Source organism: Canis lupus, chromosome 2 (assembly GCF_048164855.1).
Source record: "Canis lupus baileyi chromosome 2, mCanLup2.hap1, whole genome shotgun sequence".
Classification (NCBI taxonomy): Eukaryota; Metazoa; Chordata; class Mammalia; order Carnivora; family Canidae; genus Canis; species Canis lupus.
In genome coordinates this window covers 65,921,485-65,943,568 of record NC_132839.1, presented here as the reverse complement: position 1 = coordinate 65,943,568, position 22,084 = coordinate 65,921,485, and the positions used below count along the sequence as shown (strand labels likewise).

At 38.7% G+C, this 22,084-nt stretch overlaps 1 pseudogene; it reads right to left on the bottom strand.

Moving 5' to 3' along the window:
- Nucleotides 1-1,434: 1,434 nt before the first annotated feature.
- Nucleotides 1,435-15,898, bottom strand: LOC140609602 (non-POU domain-containing octamer-binding protein pseudogene; annotated as a pseudogene).
- Between the last annotated feature and the right edge of the window lie 6,186 nt (nt 15,899-22,084).

Genomic DNA, 22,084 nt, shown 5'->3' with positions numbered 1-22,084 from the left:
CCTTGCACATCAGCACATCTTTGGTAGTTGTGGTCCAGCCACAACAGGTGGGTATGTGCCTTGTTCTGGTGATCAGGGTGAGATTGTGCTACTTGGTACCACAGAACACTTTTGACACAAAACCACAACTTTTAAGACCAGGAGACATAGCTTATCTATCTAATAAATAGCAAAAACACAGAGAGCCAGACAAAATGCAGAGACAGAGAATTATCATCCAAATGAAAGAACAAGATAAAACCCTAGAGAAAGAGCTCAATGAAATGAATGTAAATAGTCTACCCAATAAAAAGTTCAAAGTATTAGTACTAAAGATACTTACTGGACTTGAGAAAAGAATGGATACACTCAGTGAGCACTTTAGCAAAGAGATAGAAAATATGAAAAAGAACCAGTCAAATCTGAAGAATATAATAACTGAAATGAAAGATAAGCTAGGGGGAATCAATAACAGAATAGAGGATACAGAAGAATGGTTCAGTGATCTGGAAGACAGGGTAGTGGAAAGCAACAGAGCTGAACAGGAAAAAAAGAAGAAAAGAAAAGAAAAAAGAAAAAGAAAAGAGAAATGACAAATGAAGATAGATTAAGGGACCTCCGATACAACATCAAGAGTAATAACATTAACAATATAGAGATTGTAGAAGAGAGAAAAAGAGAAGAGAGGGCTGAAAAGTTATTCAAAGAAATAGGTGAAAACTTCCCTCCCCTAGGGAAGGAAATAAACATTTAGGTCTAGGATACACAGAGACTCCCAAACAAGAAAACCCAAGGAGTCCACACCAAATTACATAAAAATTAAAATGGCAAAATTTAATACAAGGAGAGAATCTTAAAAGCAGCAAGAAATAACAAACAGTTATGTACAAAGGAAACCCCTTAAGGCCATCAGCTGGTCTTTCAGCAGAAACTTTGCAGGCCAAAAGCCACTGGCATGATATATTCAAAGCACTGAAAGGAAAAAAACTACAACTAAAAATATTCTACCTGACAAGCTTATCATTCAGAATTGAAGGAGTGATAGGGTTTCCCAAACAAAAGTTAAAGGATCTCATCACTACTAAATTGTCTCTACAAGGAATATTTAAAGGACTTCTTTAGGTGGAAAAAGAAAAGATCATAACTGGAAGTGAGAAAATTATGAAAGAAAAAACAGGTAAAATCAAAACAGAATATATGTAGTATATCAATCATTCTGAAAGCTAGTGTAAATTTAAAAGACAAAGGTAGTAAAGTTAATTATATCTACAAAAACTAGTCAAGGGATACAGAAAATAAAAAGATATAAATATGACAGCATACACATAAAACATGGAGCATAAACATATACACACATAAAAATGTAGTGTTTTTAGAATGGTATCAAACTTAATCAACTATCAGTTTAATATGGACTGCTGTATAATTTGATGTTATGTATGGACTTCATGGTAGTCACAAACCAAAAACCTATAACAGATACATGAAAAAGTAAAGAGAAAGGAATCCAAGCACAACACTAAAAGGAGACATTAAATTATTAGGGAAGAGAGTGAGGGAAGAAGAAAGGAACAAAGAAAAACTATAAAAACAATTAGAACACAGTTAACAGCAACAAGTGCCCACCCCTCAATAATTATTTTATTGTTATTTTTTTAAAGATTTTATTCATTTATTCATGAGAGACACACACACACACAGAAAGAGAGAGAGAGGCAGAGACACAGGCAGAGGGAGAAGCAGGCTCCATGCAGGGAGCCTGACGTGGACTCGATCCCAGGACTCCAGGATCATGCCCTGGGCCGAAGGCAGGCGCCAAACCTCTGAGCCACCTAGGGATCCCCAATAATTACTTTAAATGTAAACGGACTAAGTGCTCCAAAAAAAAAAGACACAGGGTGACTAAATGGAATTTAAAAAAACATATTTATGTTACCTATAAGAGACTCATTTCAGATCTAAAGACTCGTAGACTGAAGACAAAGGGATGGAAAAAAGACATTCCATACAATGAATAAAAGGCTGAGGTAGCAGTACCTATATCAGACAAAATAGACTTTAAGACAAAAACTATAATAAGAGACAAAGCAGAGCATTATGTAATGTTAAAAAGATTAGTTCAACAAGAGAATAAAACAATTGTAAATATGTGCTCAACATAAGAGAACCAAAATATATAAAGCAAATATTAACAAACATAAACAAAGAAATTGGCAGTCATAATAGAAGCAGATTTTAACATCCCCCTTAAATTAATGGATAAATCATTCAGACAGGAAATCAATAGGGAAATAGGAACTTTGAATGACACACTAGACCATATGGATTTACCAGATATATACAGAATATTCCCTTTATAAACAGCAGAATACACATTCTTTTCAAGTGCCCATGGAAGATCCTTCAGGATAGATCATGTATTAGCAACAAAATTATCTCAATAAATTTATGAAGATTGATACAATATCAAGCATCTTCTCCGACCACAACAGTATGAAATTTGAAATCAATTACAATTAAAAGTCTCAAAACCCACAAGGACATGGAAGCTAAATAACATACTAGCTAAATAACCAATGGATCAATGGAGAAGTCAGAGAAGAAATAAGAAAATATTTTGAGAAAACTGAAAATGGAAATACGATGATTCAAAGTCTTCAGGATACACCAAAAATAGTTCTAAGAGGGAAGTTTATAGCACACAGGCCTACCTCAAGAAACAAATAAAAAAATCTCAAATAAACAATCTAATCTTACATCTAAAGGAACTAGAAAAGGAACAAAGCCTAAAGTTAGTAGAAGAAAGAAAATAATAAAAATCAGAGTGGAAATAAAACTAGAGACAAAAAAAAATAGAAAAGATCAATGAAACTAAAAGCTGGCTCTTTGCAAAGACAAACACATTGATAAACCTTTAGCCAGGCTCATCAGGAAAAATAGAGAAGACTCAAACAAATAAAATCACAAATGAAGAGAAGTTACAATCATCACCACAGAAATACAAATGATTATGAGACTACTACGAAAAATCATACGTCAACAAATTAGAAAATCTGGAAGAAATGGATAAATTCCTAGAAATATACAGTATTCCAAAGTTGAAACAGGAAAAAAAAGAGAAAAGTGAATAAATTGACTACTAGTAATGAAAGTGAATCAGTAATCAAAAAACACCCAATAAACAAAAGTCAAGGACCAGATGGCTTTGCAGGTGAATTTTACCAAACATTTAATTTTTAAAAAAGATTTTATTTATTTATTCATGGGAGACACAGAGAGAGAGGGGCAGAGACATAGACAGAGGGAGAAGCAGGCTCCAGGCTCCTTGCAAGGAGCCCAATGTGGGAGTTGATCCCTGGACCCGCGATCACTCTCTGAGCAAAAGGCAGATGCTCAACTGCTGAGTCATCCAGGCATCCCACCAAACATTTAAAAAAGAGGTAATACCTATCCCACTCATATTATTCCAAAAATTAGGAGAAATGCTTCCAAATTCATTCAAGAAGGCAAGCATTACCCTGATACCAAAATAAGGCAAAAATATGACAAAAAGGAAAATTACAGATTAATATCCCTGATACGTATAGATGCAAAAATCCTCAATAAATTATTAACTGAAAAAATTCAAAAATAGCAGCCTGGGGATCCCTGGGTGGCTCAGCGGTTTAGCGCCTGCCTTCAGCCCAGGGCATGATCCTGGAGTCCCGGGATCGAGTCCCACTCGGGCTTTCTGCACGGGGCCTGCTTCTCCCTCTGCCTCTCTCTCTCTCTCTCTCTCTGTGTCTCTCATGAATAAATACATAAAATCTTAAAAAAAAAAAAAAAAAAAGCAGCCTGGCCAAAGCGTTCAGTTGTTGGTGGGGTCAATCCCAAGGTTCCATCTGGCATCATAGTGGCAGGTTCTGGAGGAGCTGGGGTACCAGCTGGCACTGGAGCAGGGGACATGACACCTCTATTGTTTATGCCCACAGCACCTCCCATAGCCATCTGGCCCATCCCTATCTCCTGTTCTCTCGCATCAGGGAATGTTCCCTTGAATCCTTCCTGCTGTTGCCGCATCATTTCTTCCTGTTGCCACCGTATCTCTTCCTTTCAGCCCTTGCACTTCTCCTCCTGCCTGAGCTCCAGTTGCTTTCGTTTTTGCACTTCTTGGTTGTGCAGCTCTTCTATCTTCCTAAGTTCTTCTTGACGCTCATCAAATCCTATCTCATTAGCATGACCTGGTGCTCATGGTGAGCAGCCTCCATCTCCATCTCCGGCTTCTCAAGAGCTTCCTTGATGTTGCGGTCCACTTGGTCCTGCTGCTGCTTTTCCATCTCAATCAGTGCCTTCCAGCGCATGGCATACTCATACTCAAAGGAGCCAGGCTGTGCACATCTGGGTGGTTGCTCTCGCTCCTTGTGAAATTGCTGATTCTCTATAACCAGTTTCTCTGGAAGTCCCTCTTCATCATCCAACTGGTCCATGGGCTCCACAGTCACAGGCGGAGGAAATGTGGTTACAGGAAGGAGCCTTCACTGCACCTGTCCAGAACTTTCCGAGTAGCCGGCTTCCTTGAGAATTCAACAATGCCTTTTCCTGAGGGCCTTCCTCGATCATCCACGATGACTACAGCCCTCTCCACCTGGCTAAACACAGAAAAGGCTTCCTCCAGCAGTTCATTGGAAACATACTGAGGAAGGTTTCGGACCATAAGGCTAAGGTGACATCAACTTATTAAAATATGTTTTAAGCCTTTTAAACAAAAACAAAACAAAACAAAATTCAAAAATATAGTAAAAGAATCATTCACCATGATCAAGTGGGGCTTATTGCAGGGATGCAAGGAGGGTTCAATATCCACAGTGCAATCATATGATACAACACATTAGCAAAATGAAGGATAAAAATCACATAACCACCTCAAAATGTGCAAAAAAAGTATTTGACAAAATTCAACATCCGTTCATGAAAAAAATTCTCACCAAATGGCTATAGAGGGAACATACTTAACATAATAAAGGCCATATATTACAAACTCATAGCTAACGTCGTACTCAATGGTGGAAAACTGAAATCTTTTCCTCTAAGATCGGGAACAAGATGAGACTGTCCCCTTTCACTACTTTTATTCAACACAGAAGACAAAAAATAACAAGCATTGGCAAGTATGTGGAGAAAAGGGAACCTCTGAACACTGCTTAGTGGGAATGTAAATTGGTGCAGCCACTATGGAGATTCCTCAAAAAATTAAAATTAGAAATTCCATGAACCCAATAATTCCACTATCAGGTATTTACACAAAGAAAACAAAAACACTAATTTGAAAAGATATATACACCCTTATGTTTATTGCAGTATTATCTACATAATCAAGATATGGAAGCAATCAAAGTTTTCATTGATAGATGAATGGGTAAAGAAAGTATGGTATATAGATACACAATAGAATAATACTTGGCAATAAAGAAGAAAGAAATTGTTCCATTTGCAGTAACATGGATGGATCTAGAGGATATAATGATAAATGAAATAAGTCAGAGAAAAACAAATGCCTTATAATTTCATTTATATGTAGAACCTAAAGAACAAAACAAATGAGCAAATAAACAAACAAAACAGACTCATAAATACAGAGAGCGAACTTGTATGGTTGCCAAAGGGAAGGGAAGGGGAGATAGGCAAAACAAGTGTAGGAGATTAAGAGGTATAGACGTCAGTTATAAAATAAATAGATCACAGGAATGAACATGACAGCATAGGAAATATAGACAATAAGATTGTAATGACTATGTTTGCAGATGGTAACTACACTTAGTGTGTTGAACATTTTGTACATGATTATGAAATCTTTATGTTGTACACCTAAAACTAATATTGTGTATCAATAATATTTCAATAAAAAAATAAATAAAACCTATTAGCAAAACAGAAGTAGAAAGGAAAAAAAAAACCTGGTCAGTATCTGTAATAAGTATGAAGTCTTTTCCAACTCTATTTTCTAAGTATTGATAGATATATGACTTCAAGGGGAAATAAAAAAAATATACTACTAATGCTCTAGTCACAAGACCTACCAGCTGCAACCAGGATCAAACTTGAGTTCTACAGTCAAGAAAAAGTCCTTCATATATAGTATTATATCATCTGCAAATAATGAAAGCTTCATTTCTTCCTTATCAATTTGGATGCCCTTTATTCTCTTTTCTTGTCTGACTGCTGTGGCTAGAACTTCCAGTACTATATTGAATAAAACTGGCAAGAATGGACATCCTTGTATTGTTCCTGACCTTAGGGGAAAATATTCCAGTTGCCGCCATTGAGTATGATGTTAGCTGTGGGATTTTCATTTATGTTCATTATTATATTGAGGTATGTTCCCTCTAAACCTACCTTGTTGAGGGTTTTTATCATGAATTGGTGTTGTACTCTGTCAAATGCTTTTTCTGCATCTATTAGAATGATCATATGGCTTCTATTCTTTCTCTTGATGTGATGTATCATGTTGATTGATTTGCAAATATTGAACCACCTTTGCATCCTGGGAATAAATCCCACTTGATAATGGTAAAAGAAATTGAAGACAACACAAAACAAATGGAAAGGTAATCTATGCTCATGTATTGGAAGAACAGATATCGTTAGAATATTTAACTACCCAAAGCATCTACAGATTTAATTCAATCCCTATCAAAATACCAATAGCATTTTTCACAGAACTAGAAAAAACAATTCTAAAATGTATGTGGAACCACAAAAGACCTCAAATGGCCAAAGCAACCTTGAAAAAGAAAATCAAATCTGGAGATATCACAATTCCAGATTTCAAATTATACTACAAACTGTAGAAATCAAAGCCCTGTGGTACTAGCACAAAAATAAACACATGGATCAGTGGAGCAGAATAAATAGTCCAGAAATAAACCCATGATTATATGGTCAATTAATCTTCAACAAAGGAGGCAACAATATGCAGTGGCAAAGAGTCTTTTCAACAGATGGTGATGGAAAAACTGGATAGCCATACGCAAAAGAATGAAGATAGATCACTTTCTTACACCACACACAAAAATTAAATAGATTAATCCTCAAAATGGATTAGGCACCTAGATATGAGACCTGAAACCATAAAAATCCTAGAAGACAGGACAGGTAGTAATTTCTCTGACGTCAGTGGTAACAATATTTTTTTACATAGATCTCTTGAAGCAAGGGAAACAAAAGCAAAAATACACTATTAGGACTGCCTCAAAATAAAAAGCTTCTGCACAGCAAAGAAACAATCAACAAAGCTAAAAGGCAACCTAAAGAATGGGAGAAGAGATTTGGAAATGACATGTCCAATAAAGGTTAGTATCCAAAATAGATAAAGAACTTATACAAATCAACATATGACAAAACCACATAATCCAATTTAAAAATGGACAGAAGACATGAACAGACATTCCCCCCAAAGAACACATACAGATGACCAACAGACATATGAAAAGATGCACATCGCCCATCATTAGGGAAATACAAATCAAAACCACAGTGAGAAACCTGTCAGAATGGCTATAATTAAAAACACAAGAGATAACAAGTGTTGGTGAAGATGTGGAGAAAGAGAAACCCTTGTGCACTATTGGTGGGAATGCAAATTAGTGGAGCCACTCTGGAAAACAGTATGAGGTTTCCTCAGAAAGTTAAAAATACTCTCAACTATGGCCAACTAATCTTCTATAAAGCAAGAAAGAATATCCAATGGAAAAAAAGACAAAAAAAGACTTTCTTCAATGAATGATGCTGGGAAAATTGGACAGCCACATGCAGAAGAATGAAACTAGACTATTCTCTTACACCATACACAAAGATAAACTCAAAATGGATCAAAGACCTAAATGTGATACAGGAATCCATCAGAATCCTGGAGGAAAACACAGGCAACAACCTTTTTGAACTTGGCCACAGCAACTTCTTGCAAGACATGTCGTCTCTAAAGGCAAAGGAAACAAAAGCAAAAATGAACTATTGGGACTTCATTGAGAGAAAAAGCTTCTGCACAGCTAAGGAAACAGTCAACAAAACTAAAAGGCAACCTATGGAAGGGGAGAAAATATTTGCAAATGACATATCAGATAAAGGGCTAGTACCCAAGATCTATAAAGAACTTATCAAACTCTACACCCAAAAAACAAATAATCCAGTCAAGAAATTAGCAGAAGACATAAACAGACATTTCTTCAGTGAAGATAAATGGCCAACAGACACATGAAAAAATGCTCCATATCACTTATCATCAGGGAAATACAAATCAAAACCATAATGAGATACTACTTTACACCAGTTAGAATGTCTAAAATTAACAAGACAGGAAACAACAAATGTTGGAGAGGATGTGGAGAAAGGGGAACCTTCTTACACTATTGGTGGGAATGCAAGCTGGTGCAGTTACTCTGAAAAACAGTATGGAGATTCCTCAAGAAGTCAGAAGGGAAAAAAAAAAAAGTTAAAAATAGAGGGGCACTTGGGTGGCTCAGTTATTAAGCAGCCAAATCTTGATTCCTGAGGATGAGGTCAAGCCTTGTGTTGGGCTCTGCACTGAGCATGGAGCCTGCTTAAGATTCTCTCTCTCTTCCCCTCTGCTCCTCTTCTCCTGCTCACATGCTATCTCTCTCTCTTTAAAAAAAAAGTTAAAAATAGAGCCACCATATGATTCAGTAATTACACTACTGGGTGTTTACCCAAAGAATACAAAAAACATTAATTTGAAAGGATATATGCACACCTGTGTTTAGCACAGCATTATTTACAATAGCCAAATTATAGAAGCAGCCCGAGTGTCCATTGATAGATGAATGGATAAAGAAGTGGTATTTAAAAAAAAAAGTGGTATTTATATATGATAGAATATTATTCAGCCATGAATAAGTATGAAAAGTGTGAAATTTTGCCATTTACAACAACATGGGTGGAGCTAGTGAAGATAATGTTAAGTGAAATAAGTCAGAGATAAATACCATAGAATTTCACTCATATATGGAATATAAGAAACAAAGGAACAAAGGAAATAAAAAAGACAAACAAAAAAACCCCCAGATTCTTGACTATAGAGAACAAACTGATGGCTACCAGAGGGGAGGGGGCTGGGGGATGGGTAAAACAGGTGATGGAGATTAAGAGTTCCCTTATCATGATGAGCACTGAGTAATGTATAGAATTGTTGAATCACTATATTGTACATCTGAAACTAATTTAACACTTTGTGTTAACTATATGGAATTCATATTTTACACCTTTGTCTTTTTCTTAGAGAGAGAGCATACATGAGCTGGGGATAGATGGGTAGAGAGAGGGAGAGAATCCCAAGCAGGGTCTTTGCGCAGTGAGGAGCCTGATGTGGGGCTCAATCGCACAACCCCGAAATCATGACCTGATCCATAATCTAGACTCAGATGCTTAACCAATTAAGCCACCCAAACACCCCTGGAATTAAAATTTTTAGAGAAGTCCTTCAAAGGGTTTCTTTAGCTGATTATACACTGCAATCATTCTAAAACTCAGAGACCTGAGTATATTTGCAACTAGACACACAGCAAGGGATTTCTCATGCTTACATTTCTCTTAGCCATTTTATACAAAGCAATTACACCCTATCCATAATATATGCATCTCTCAGGTATTTCTTAAATTCTCCCCACACAGTGGGATGGCTGTTAAAAAGGTCAATAATAGTCCCAGGGCTTAAATTGGCCCAATGTTCAAATATTCTGGATCATGAATGTGAGAGGAGTAATATATACCTTGATAATGTAGTTAAATTTCATCAGTTTAAATTTATCAATTCAGTTAACTTAACAAATATTTACTGATATTCCTATATAAAGCTCAGACAGATTACCTGCCACTCATAAGGTCCTAGAGTCTGTGAAGCAGCAGACTGTATTAGCCAGGTAATGCCAGTTGCTAGAATAATAGAACTCCAACCATGGGCACTCCAAACATTGGAAACTCATTTTTTGCTTAAATCCAAAATGGGTGTTTCCATAGTGGATTATCATGAACAAAATTCAGTTGTCACCTCTAGAACCCCAGCCTTGTCAGACTTCCAACTGCAACTTTATTGATTATGTATTTTGGCAGGATTCGGTCTTGGATGTGGCTAATGCCTTTAGTTTAATCTCTTTGGCACAAAGTGTCAAAGATCATTTGTCTGCAAGCTCACCTGGACCTGCAAACAGATTTACTGCCCTACCATAGGGGCACCTGGATGCTTACATTCTGTGCCACCAGAGCAGGGCCAATAATGGGGCAGGCCTTTCTCCATCAGGGGGTAACTGCATGGATTACATCAAGCTGATGAGCTCCCAGAAGAGCAGGTGGCAGCAGCTTAGGGATAGGGTTCTGAGGGATCAGCCTCCAGTCAGTTCTCAGGAGGACTGTGTACTGAGGCTCAGAGGTTGATTCCTGAGACAGTAAAAGAAAAGTTACACGCTCTAGAGCCCTCACAAGCCAAGAGGGAAGCCCAGACTTAGTTGGGTTGCTTGGGGATAGGAGACAGTATGTGCCTCATCCAGGTAATTTGTTGAGCCCTGTGTACAACTTGACCAGAAGATCTGCCAAATGTGCCTGGGGACCTGGATAGCAGGTATGCTAGAGGCAGCCCCATAGGCCACCTAGCTAAGGCCTGTAGACCCCAAGGACCTTGGTGGAATCCAGCGATCTGACACAGGGACATGTGCTGAGTGGCACCTCTGGTAGCTGAAGGCACCTCTGCCCAGGGTCACCCCTTCGGGGTCCTACTTCTTGCCCACACGTCTCCCTGCTGCACTGCACTTGACACACTGCTGCTGGCCTACTACTGGGCACTTGTGGAGAGTGAATAGCTTAGGGACAGATGACTGACAGACATCACTGTGTCCAGGTGTCCCCATCCCCTCAGATCCTGGGAAAGCAAACAGATTTCTTCTAAAAAAAAAAAAAAAAAAAAAAAAAAAAAAAAAAAAAATTGGAAATGGAACATCCCAGAACAGCAAGTCAGCTCCCAGAGACAGGGAAGTGTCACATCTTTAGGGATTCATTATATTTCTCTTGATTACTCACATGGGAGCCTTTGGCTACCTGGAGATGGCTCCCAGGAAGGTCTGATGATTCCTGGGCCTGGTTTCCTGAAGGCTCACCCTATATACTATATCACTAAAAGGTGATGGAGTCCACTGGGTGGCGGCAGCCTTCTAGTGCCAATGACAACTCTGGAGGACTTACTATGGTAGAAGCATATCAACCATAGGCTAAATTCAAAGCAACTGCCCTTCTCTTACACAATACTCTCAACTATCAGGAAAGGCTTTTAGCCCCTGTTCTTAGGCTCTGACTAGCAATCTTGTTAGTATTTGACAATGATAGATATATTAGACACTCTCTGTGGAACTAAGTGTTCTAGAAAGCTGCTCCTGCAAGCTAGTATAACATCATCTGTACCCTATGTGGATGCCCATGGGAAAGTAAAAGCTAGGATGAGATGGACTACAGCAATATAGCTGATCAGCCTTCATTGCCCAGGTGGCAGCATCATTACCTGCACCCATTATTGGACTGGGGATGTTAATCCTGCTAGTAACTCAATGGGCTGGCTCCATCTGTATGCCAAGGTGACTGAAGTGGCTTATCAGGACTGTGGGTGCTGTCAGCAATTGTTCTGTTGAAGGTGAACAAGGATCTCTAGGTCTCTGGTTGGCCATGGGCAGGTCTCCAACTTGAACACACTTGTCTTCTACTGCCATCATGTGGCTTCTTCTGGGATCTCTTGGTTTTTAACAACCCTGTAAGGAGATGTCATTCCTGTGGATGTGGCCCGCTGTGGCCACACCAGAGTAGCACTTGAGATTAAACTGTGTCATATATTTTAGATATGCAGATCACTTCTGGTCACATGACATCATGTCATTCATAGCAAAGAGGCTCTGACAATTAGCTTAAGAATATGACATTCAATGGACATTTCATGTTCTTTCTCATTCAGAGGCTGGTGGCATCATCAAGGGATGAAATAAATTTTAAAAGAACTGATGGAGGGATGCCTGGGTGGCTCAGCAGTTGAGTGTTTGCCTTGGGCCCAGGGCATGATCCTGGAGTCCCAGGTTTGAGTCCCACATCAGGCTTCCTGCATGGAGCCTGCTTCCCCCTCTGCCTGTGTCTCTGCCCCTCTCTCTCTGGTCTCTCAGGAATAAATAAATAAAATCTAAAAAAAAATAATAATAATAATAATAAAAGAACTGATGGAAAAAGATTGCTGAGAGTTTGAGAATTAATGCAGGTGATGCTCAGAAGGAACATTCCCTTTGAAGCTATTGATTGGAGGAGAAGAGATAGGGGAATGGGAAGACTGGCTCTTCATGTTCATGATTCCACCATAATAACCTAACCACTGCTCTTTTCTTTCTTTTTTCCCACTAATCCTAAGGTGTGGGAAACATGACTCTTCATTATCAAATGGCAACTTTGGTGACAGCATGGAGAAAATGTTGCTTCTTTATTATCTGGATTTGATAACTGGATATAAAACATCACACAGCATGAGAGTTATGATCAGTAGATAGAATTTGTAAAGCTTAGAGTACTCGTACATTGGTTCATTTGGGAAGCAATAGGTGATAGCATTGAACATTGCAACTTCTACTATGGTGCCCTAGCCCCTATGGTTTTGACCCATCTGGATGAAAAGTCTGGATGTGAGTAAATAATTGGCTGGCAAAGGGACATGTAGTAGTTGCTAGATTAGGATAGATTACATAATTATGAAGGAAGGCATATACCTAATACCCGGGGAGGGAACACCTTTTACACTTGGGTATATGATTCATTTTCATTTAATGTTTATGTATAGAGTGAGGTAATTTTTATTTTTTCCTCATGTATATTTAGTTGTTCCAGTGTAATTTCTTTTCTTTCACATTTGTAAAAAAATTATTTTTTAAAAAAATTGTGGTAAAATACACATGACATAAAACTTACCATCTTAACCATTTTCAAGTGACAGTTCAGTAGTATTAAGTACATTCACATTGTTATACAACATCACCACCTCCATCTCCTCTTTTCATCTTGCAAAACTGAAACTCTATGCCCATTAAACAGTAACTTCCACCTCTTTCTATCCCCTGGAAACCACCATTCACTTTCTGTCTCTAGAATTTTGACTGCTCTAGGTACTTTATGTGAGTAGAAACATACAGTATTTGCCTTTTTTCACTGGCTTATTTTTTTTAGTACAATGTCCTCATGTTTTATTTATGTTGTAGCATAAGTCAGAATTCCCTTCCTATCTAAGGCTGGATAATATTCCACTGCATGTATATACCACGTTTTTTATCCATTTATCTGTCAATGAACATTTAAGTTGCTTCCTCATTTTAGCTATTATAAATAATGCTGCTGTGAACATGAGTGTACAAATAACTTAGAAATCCTATTTTCAATTATTTTAAGTACATACCTAGAAGAGGAATTGTTGGATCATATGGTAATTCTATTTTTTTTTTGAGGAAATGCTTCATATTGTTTTCCACAGAGTCTGTACCATTTTAACATTCCTACCACAAGAGCACAGTGTTCCAATTTTTCCACATCCTCACCAACACTTGTCATTTTGTTTGTTAATTTTTTAAATTGTAACCATCCTAATGATTGTGAGGTTATAAATCATTGTGGTTTTGATTAGTGATATTGATAGTGGACATTTTTCATGTGGTTTTTGGCCATTTGTATATCTTCTTTGGAGAATTGTCTATTCAAGATCTTTGCACATTTTTGTATTGTATTTTTTTTTGTCGTTGTGAGTTTTAGGAGTTCTCTATAAATTCTGGATATTATTTCTTTATCAGATATACAATTTGCAAATGTTCACCTAGGTTATAGGTGAATACTTGCTTTTGTTTAAACTTAGTTTTTTAAATCATGTAGAAAACTGAGAATGAACTTACAATTTTGTTATAATCATACTAGTTCTTGTAATTGCTAAAGTATTTGCCTTAACCTAGATCTTTATTTCTTCATATAGCTTGAAATTACTGTCTAGCGTCCTTCATTTCTACTTGCAGGGCTAATTTAGTAGTAATGGACTCCTTCAGCTTTTGTTTATCTGGATAAGTCTTAATTTCTCTTTCATTTTTGAAGGACAGTTTTGCTGAATAAAGGATTCTTGCTTGACAGGGTTTTTGTTTTCTTCTTTTAGAACTTTGAAGATGTCAGCCTTCTGCCTTTTGGCTTCCAAAGTTTCTGATAAGAAATCTATCAATAATCTTTTTGAGGATCCCTTGTATGTGAACATTCAAAAGTGAACATTCAAATGTGAAAAACTACTTTCAAGATTTGTCTTTGTCTCTTGACAATTTGATTATAATGTGTCCAAGTGTAGGACTCTGAATTCATCCTACTTAGAGTTTGTTGAACTTATTGGATGTTTGTATGCATGTCGTTCACCAAATTTAGGAAGATCTCAGTCATTTCTTCAAATAATCCCTCTGTCCCTTTCTCTTTTCTTCCTTTTCTTCTAGAACTTCCACAATGCATGTTTGTCCATTTTTTGGTCACACAGGCCCCTTAGTCTCTGTTCACTTTTCTTAAATGGTTTTTCTTTCTGTTTCTTAGACTCAACAATTTCAATTGTCCTATCTTGAAGTTTGTTGACTCTGTCTTCTACATACTCAAATCTGCCTTGATTCTCTCCAAAAATTTTCACTTCGTTTATATTTAAGCTGCAGAAATTTTTTATTTCTTTTTAGGTTTTATATCACTTCTTTGATATATGTTTCCATTTTGTTCATACATTGTTTTGACCTTATCGATAACTTCAGTTTTTTTGGCATCTTTAAGATAGCCGTTTTAAGTCTTTGTCTAGCATGTCTGTCATCTCCTCTTTCTCAGGCACAGTTTCTGTTGCTTAACCTTTCCCCCTTTGAATGGGACACGATTTCTGTTTCTTTATATATCTTTTTGTTGTTGTTGTTTTGAAAATTGGACATTTTAATCTAATAATTAGGTAACGCTGGAATTTAGATTTTCCTCGTTTCTCAGGGCTGGCTCTTTTTATTGTTATTGTTCTTTCTGAGTGTTTTAGACTGTCTTCATGCCATGGATCAGTCTGAGGTATAAATCTAAGATCTCCATTATTTTCCAAATCTGCCCCTTTACTGGGTATGCCAATGATTTTGTAATTTCCTCTTATATGTGGGGTTGCTTTTGAATGTTCTACTTTTTAATGTCTGGCTCTGGAAAGGAGAAAAAGAAAATAAATAAAAAGAGAAAAAAGGCACTAGATTTCTAAACACCCTGGAAATTTCTTAAGCCAGAGACTCAGGGATTTGCAATCACGGGGAAGAAGTGAAATCACCTCTCTGTTTGCACTTCTGTGATTAGGTGCAGCAATTTGTGATCAAAACATATATCCATATATTTGGAAGACAGATGCCTTATTTTCCAACTGACAACCATAAGCTGCATGCAGACAGAGTCATGAACATGTGCAGAGCTGCCTGCCACAGGGCTGGGGTATATAATGGATAGCCCCTGCCCTGCTAAGAGAGGAAATTGACTTCAGTCGGTCACAACTTACTGTCCAAGCCACTCCCTAGAATTTGCAAGTTCTCAATAGCCTCCAGAGTGCCAAAAATACTTACATGGGACAGATTCTGCTGGTGCAATTGCTGATTGAGTAGAGAAGCAGATGCTTGGTGCTACCTACTCTGTGATTTTTCCTTCCCTTTGCTTTTTGAACTGAATGAAGACACTTCTTCATGATATCTCATGAATAAGTCAGCCAACCTATGGATCCTCCAGTAGTAAAGGGTTTACTGTGTCACAGAGAACCTTGATCTGTTATTTATGGAAAGCCTACTATAGGCAAGTGATACTGGCTCCTATTTGTTAAGCCTTACCTTGTGCTCAGCATTATGTCAATCATCGCATTTGCCCAAAGAGGTGGGTGCAATCCCCTCTCCATTTTTCAGAGGAGGAAACAAGACTAAGGACCTTATGTTAGTTTCTTATGGGAGACTCATATTTAAAACAAGGTTGTGAATTGATCATCAATACATACTGCACTTAATGGTGGAGGAATCAAAGAAATTTAAGATACGAGTCTTGTGTACAAGTGTGTGAGATCTTGCTGGGGGATAGAGTTATGAAATAAATGCTTGTTTAGGGAGGACAGAGAAGTGATAGAACAACTGCTCTCACCTGGGGGAACATAGCAGTAGTTCAGGAAAGACATGGTGTGGTGCAGGAGCACCTACACAGAAAGATGGGAATGGAGACAGACATTTCAAATGGAGAGTGGACTTTGACCTTGGTGGTTAGCTCTGTAAAATTCTTCATGAAAACACTGTCCAGATTGTCTCCACCTTCTCCTTTATCGTGTATAATAGTTATACATGCACAGATTGCTCTCTGCCAACAACCTGCAGTTTTTGATCAGGCTAAGCCACGGCTCTTAGGAAAGTATTATTTTTTAAATACATCAAGACCTTTCCCTTTAGGGTGATTTGAAATATCACTTGGCCAACTTCACTGTACTTCAGACTCCTCTGGAAAGCTGTTAAAATATACATTTGTGTGTCTCATCTTCAGAGACGCTGATGATGTCTGGGATGGGACCTGATAATTAGCATTTCTAAAGCTGCCCAAGTTATGCAGATGCTTCCACTCCTCAGGCCACATTTTGAGTAGCACTGATTTAAATTTCATTTCATCATTAAAAAAAAATACCAGATAGCTATATGGTGGTTTTTCTCTGTACTTTTTCTTGTGAGTTGCTCTAATAAGTTTGAAGTTGGGTATAAAGCAGTCTGTGCCCAAACTCATCCTAGACCCTGGTATTTATGTATTATTAAAAGCTATAAGATACAGAATTGAGCAGATCCAATTTCTCTTCTAATGTAAAACCTTACAATCTGTTGGATGTTGGACAACTCATACCCCTCTTAGTTATGGGGGTGTAGTTTATAATTAGGAATAAAACTGCTGGCCTCATATGATGAGGACTATTTTAGGGGACAAGTGAAAGGTAGAGAGCCTTTTTAAGAAATAAAATTGTCAAATGTGTCATAGTAGACACTTAGTGTGTATTTTTGTTAGAAATTCAGTGGCAGTAAATCTCTCCTGTCCCTCACCACTCCCCCCCCCACAGACTTCTATGTTTCTAAGTACTCATAAAATATGCCATCTTCATTCCACCACTGACACTGAGTTCCTAGGAGGTTAGACTTAGTCTGATACATCATAGTGGGTCATAGGTAAATATACATAAAGAGGATAAAATACATATACAGACCATATTAGTATTTCTCAGCAGATTTCATATGAAAATTACCTAGAAATTAAATCCAAATACCACTGCCTGGGCTACACTCCAGAGATTTTGATTTGATTAATCTAGAGCAGTGTTTCTCAAACTTGGGTGTACATTAGAATCACCTGGAGAAATTTAAAAATGCACATCTCTACCAATTCCTTCAGAATATCTGGGGAAGGGACCCAAGCATCAAGTAGTTCTAAAAAGTTCTCATAGGTAAGTTCATTGCATAATATGGGCATCATTTGGCTAAATGGAGGGCAATTTAAATACACAAGCAGTGGACTCCTAATGTGTTCATAGAGATAAATACAAAATTGAGAGAATGAGTCACTATTTTGCACATGCTTGATAAAATTTTATTTTCTGTCCTTTGCAACTTTCCTAATTCAATGTATATTTTGAGTCTTTAGGGGTGCTCTCTTTCAAGTTCACATCTTTCTTTTGGTTATTTGCTATTGCTATTGGGTACTGTAGTAGGTTGAACAATGTCCCCCAAAACTTCATGTATATCTGGGAGTTATGAATGTAACCTTATCTGGAGATAGGAACTTTGCAGATGTAATCAAGTTAAGATGAGGTTATACTAGATGAGGATAGACTCCAGTGCATGATTGGTGTCCCCTAAGAAGAGGGAAGTTCGGACACAAGCACATAGGGGATAACTCCATGTAATTATGGAGGCCAGGATTAGAGAGATACTCTATAAGCCAAGGTATGCCAAGGCTAACTGCAGCCACCAACAGCTAGATGACAGGTTTCCATCATTTGTTTGGCCAAAACCAATTTAACAAGGAGGCTGGGGAAGAAGGTGGATAGATGGATGGCCAGCGGGATGTGTTGGCACTGCTGTAGCTGTGGGTTCCTGCACAGAACAAGTGCTGAAATGTGGTTTTCTAAGGGAGGGGAGAGATTTTCAAACCTAAGCAGTTTTAGGAGATACAGACATGCCATTCCTCAGCACCTCTTACCTACCTGAAAGCCTTCCATCTTTTTTTTTTTTATCAAGAGGAATCATTCCTTAAGGGACACACACACACACAGGCTCTTCCACTTCGTATTTAGAAAGTTCTCAAAGAAAAAATACGGAGTGCCAAGTTGGATACAAGCTAATGCAAAGTTTGTGGTGTGGTCTCTTTTTAACTATTTTCTATGTTTTTTTTAAATTTTTATTTATTTATGATAGTCACACAGAGAGAAAGAGAGAGGCAGGGACACAGGCAGAGGGAGAAGCAGGCTCCATGCACCGGGAGCCTGACATGGGACTCGATCCCAGGTCTCCAGGTTCGCGCCCTGGGCCAAAGGCAGGCACCAAACTGCTGCGCCACCCAGGGATCCCCTGTACTATGTTTTTAAAACAACCTTTCAGGACATGACTATGACAGAAAATAGAGCATGAAGGGAAGCTTTAGCTTATGGAACTTTCTCTTCATAGGGAAGGGAAAGGGGATGTACATATGAAAGGGACTGAGGCATCCTGTTTACTTTATGGCTTGGTCTGCATCTAAAACCACAAATTTCAGGCAGCCCGGGTGGCTCAGCGGTTTAGCGCTGCCTTCAGCTCTGTGCATGGAGCCTGCTTCTCCCTCTGCCTGTGTCTGTGCCTCTCTCTGTGTGTGTGTCTCATGAATAAATAAAATCTTTAAAAAAAAAAAAATAAAACCACAAATTTCATTCTTCTCCCATCAAGTGAAGAAAATCATGAGCTTCAGACACAGAAAGGGCTAGGGAAACTCCAGACCTGGAGTAGTTACAGCTCTGCCACTTCATGCTTGGTGACCTTGGCAGGTTGCCCAGCTTTTCTGGGCCTCAGTTTCCTCATCTAGAAGACAAGGATGATAACACCTACCAGACAGGGTTGTTGAGGGGGATTATATGAGCCAAGGGGCAAAGGCACTGACACCTGCTAGATTATCAATAATTATTTTTCTTCTTTGCTTATTGTGTTAGGGGGAAAAACCCTCACACTTTTAAGGAGTTTACATAAGGCAATTCTGAACTCCCTCCACAGCTGGTCCTGTGCTGTGGACTTTAGGCAGTCAGTTGTGTTGAACACCTTCTGTGCAAACAGTGGGGCACTAGGTGCTTCAGATTTATTGTAAAATGTGAGTCTTACAGCTGCCCTTCCAGGTGGATTTCACTGTCCTCATTGTTGAGATGAGCTCATTGGAGTTCAGAAGAGTTAAATCATTGGCACAGAGATGTTGTGTGGGAAGCAGCAAACCTCTAACCCAAGTCTAGGAAACTCTGCCATGTTGGAAACAAACCTCCTCCCAGTTCTGATAGTGGTCAAACATCATGACTGAATTAGAAGAGTCATCATCTTCATGGGCTGGAAGGGATCTTAAGAAATCCTCAGGTCTTATCTGGTTGGTTCTTCGATGTTTCCATCACCCAGAACAAACCAGAGTTATTATTTAATGAGCCCTAGGAGTGTTCAACAATCTTTTTCTGTCTCAGGGCTGCATGAAACTGAGATGTTTTAGTTCAAGAGGAGGGTCACAGGGATGACAATCTGTGTAGACTTTAAGGAATATGTCCTTTCAGTGGCGTGGCTAGGAGAAGCTGGGGGGAGGGAATGGAATATTGGTTCAGTTCTGTGGTGTGGAGGTAAAGTTCAAAAGTCAGGTCCTGGGCCCTATCCTACAATGGTTCTGCAATTTTTGATGTTTCTGAACATACCAAGCATGAGCCAGTCATTAGAATACAGGCGCCATGAGAAGAGGGATTTTTTTTTCAGCTATTTCCTATCCATAGAACAGTGTCTGGTGCATAGTAGGAGGTTAGACTACCCTCCTTCATTTTTACCCTTTTATCCTTTACTTTCTCTATCACTTGTATACTTGGGAGTTTATCATCACTTTCTCCACTGGTAGTTCCATGGGGGCAGAGCACCATATGTTCGTCAGCTGTGGACTACTATATCTCCAGAGTATATAACAGAACAGAGTATATAACAGAACAGAGTCTGGCAGAGTCAGTGCTCAATAAATTGCATGTTGAATGAATGAGTGAATGAATGATGCATGCAGACTCCCTGGAAAAAAGCTTCGCATAGTGCCTGACACATGGCAAGTGAGAGATAAATGAAAGTATTGAAGATGTTGATGAGGACATCATCATTTTGATGAATTATTCTTTGTAAGTATACTTGAATTATCCTCACAATTGAATTTGGTGGCGATAACCTCTATGTGGTGATCTCTCTGATTATGGTCTACTGTGTAGTGATGGTCTCTTCCACAACCAACTACTCTGTGGGGGTGGTTTCTTCAGTTACAATGGATGCTGTGGGAGTGGTCTCTAGGACTTGGGTCATCCTTTTAGGGAAGGATGGAATAGTCTACATCCACTGCTTGGGAAAGTAATGCTTCACATTTTTAGAACTTGTTGGGGGTGCCCATTTGACTATGATAGGCCACCACGGGTTGAATTCCACATTATCATAGCAATTATTGATCAGAATGAATTACAGCAACTTGAGACTGGACTCTAGAAATCTACCACAGTACAGGGTAGACCTCAGGACAGGATTGGAGTCCTCATAGATGTTTTTCTGGTGATTCAAAGAATGAGCAATTTGTCTCCAGTACATCATCTCGGATTTAAAACACTCCATGCTGAAAGCTAGATTACCAGCAGGGACACAGGAAAACTTCTGGTCCAGTTGAGGGCACACAGTCTTCATGGCAATGTTCTTTTCATGTTATAACACAGTCAAATGACATGTGGCCTGGGCTGAGGTGAAAATCATGAGAAGGACCATGTACTTTTGTTGCCAGCTTGCCTGCACATATTGGAGCTTGCCCAGAGGGACCCACTGATCTTTGGTTGCTATGCTGCTTTGCCCTTTTCAAAATTCTTGTTGACCCACCACCAAGAATACCTGAGCAGCCAAAAGAAGGAAGGAGAGCAAGGTGAGGCTATGGATCCCCATGGCTTCATCTTGATGGGAACCTGTTTGAGGAGAGCAGAGGGGTCAGTGCTCAGCAGGAGTTCAACAATGCAGGGTTGTAGGATGCCCCCTCCCCACCGCCCCGTCTACCCTGACATATGTCTGCCTAGTTAGGAGTGAGGTCAAGAATCCTTTTGGCTCCTGGAATTACTAGACCAGCAGCCCATCTATTCACATTTCTCCTTGACTTAAGTCTTGTATGTCAAAGCCTGTTTCGCCTTTCTCTGAGCTAAACTAATTCTCATTTCTCTCTCATTCAGTCCTTCAGTCCTTCACTCATTCATTAAATAAGCATTATCTGCTGTATGCTATGCACTAGACTAGATGTTGAATTAACTGAGGTGAATAAGAAATTCTCACATATTAAAAACTTAGAAGCAACACTGTAAGGGAATTTAAATTGCACTGACCATGAGTTTGCCCCAGTTCTGTCACCAACTTGATTTTGGCCAAGTCACTCTCCCCTCTGGTCTCAGTTCCTCTGGATATCGAGGTGTTAGATATGATAATTGCCAAAATCTCCTCTGGTGCCACGTGCTGGATTTCTAACCCAGTTCTACATGGATTCAGGTAACTAAACAAGAGAAAGGACATGGCAAGAGACATGAAAGGTGATGTTGACCTAAGGTTCAACATGTGTAGAGTTTGGAAACTCTGATATAGATGGGTTTATGAGAGGGGACATTTGGGGTGCAGTAAGAGCTTAAGGAAAAGCATGAAGGAGGGAAGGCCATCCAACTTGACTGGGCAGAGTGAACCAGAATGGGTGGGATGAATCCCTACCATAGCATTTAGACTGGGAAGTAGAAGGGAAGCATAATGTCTAATTGATTTCTGGAGCC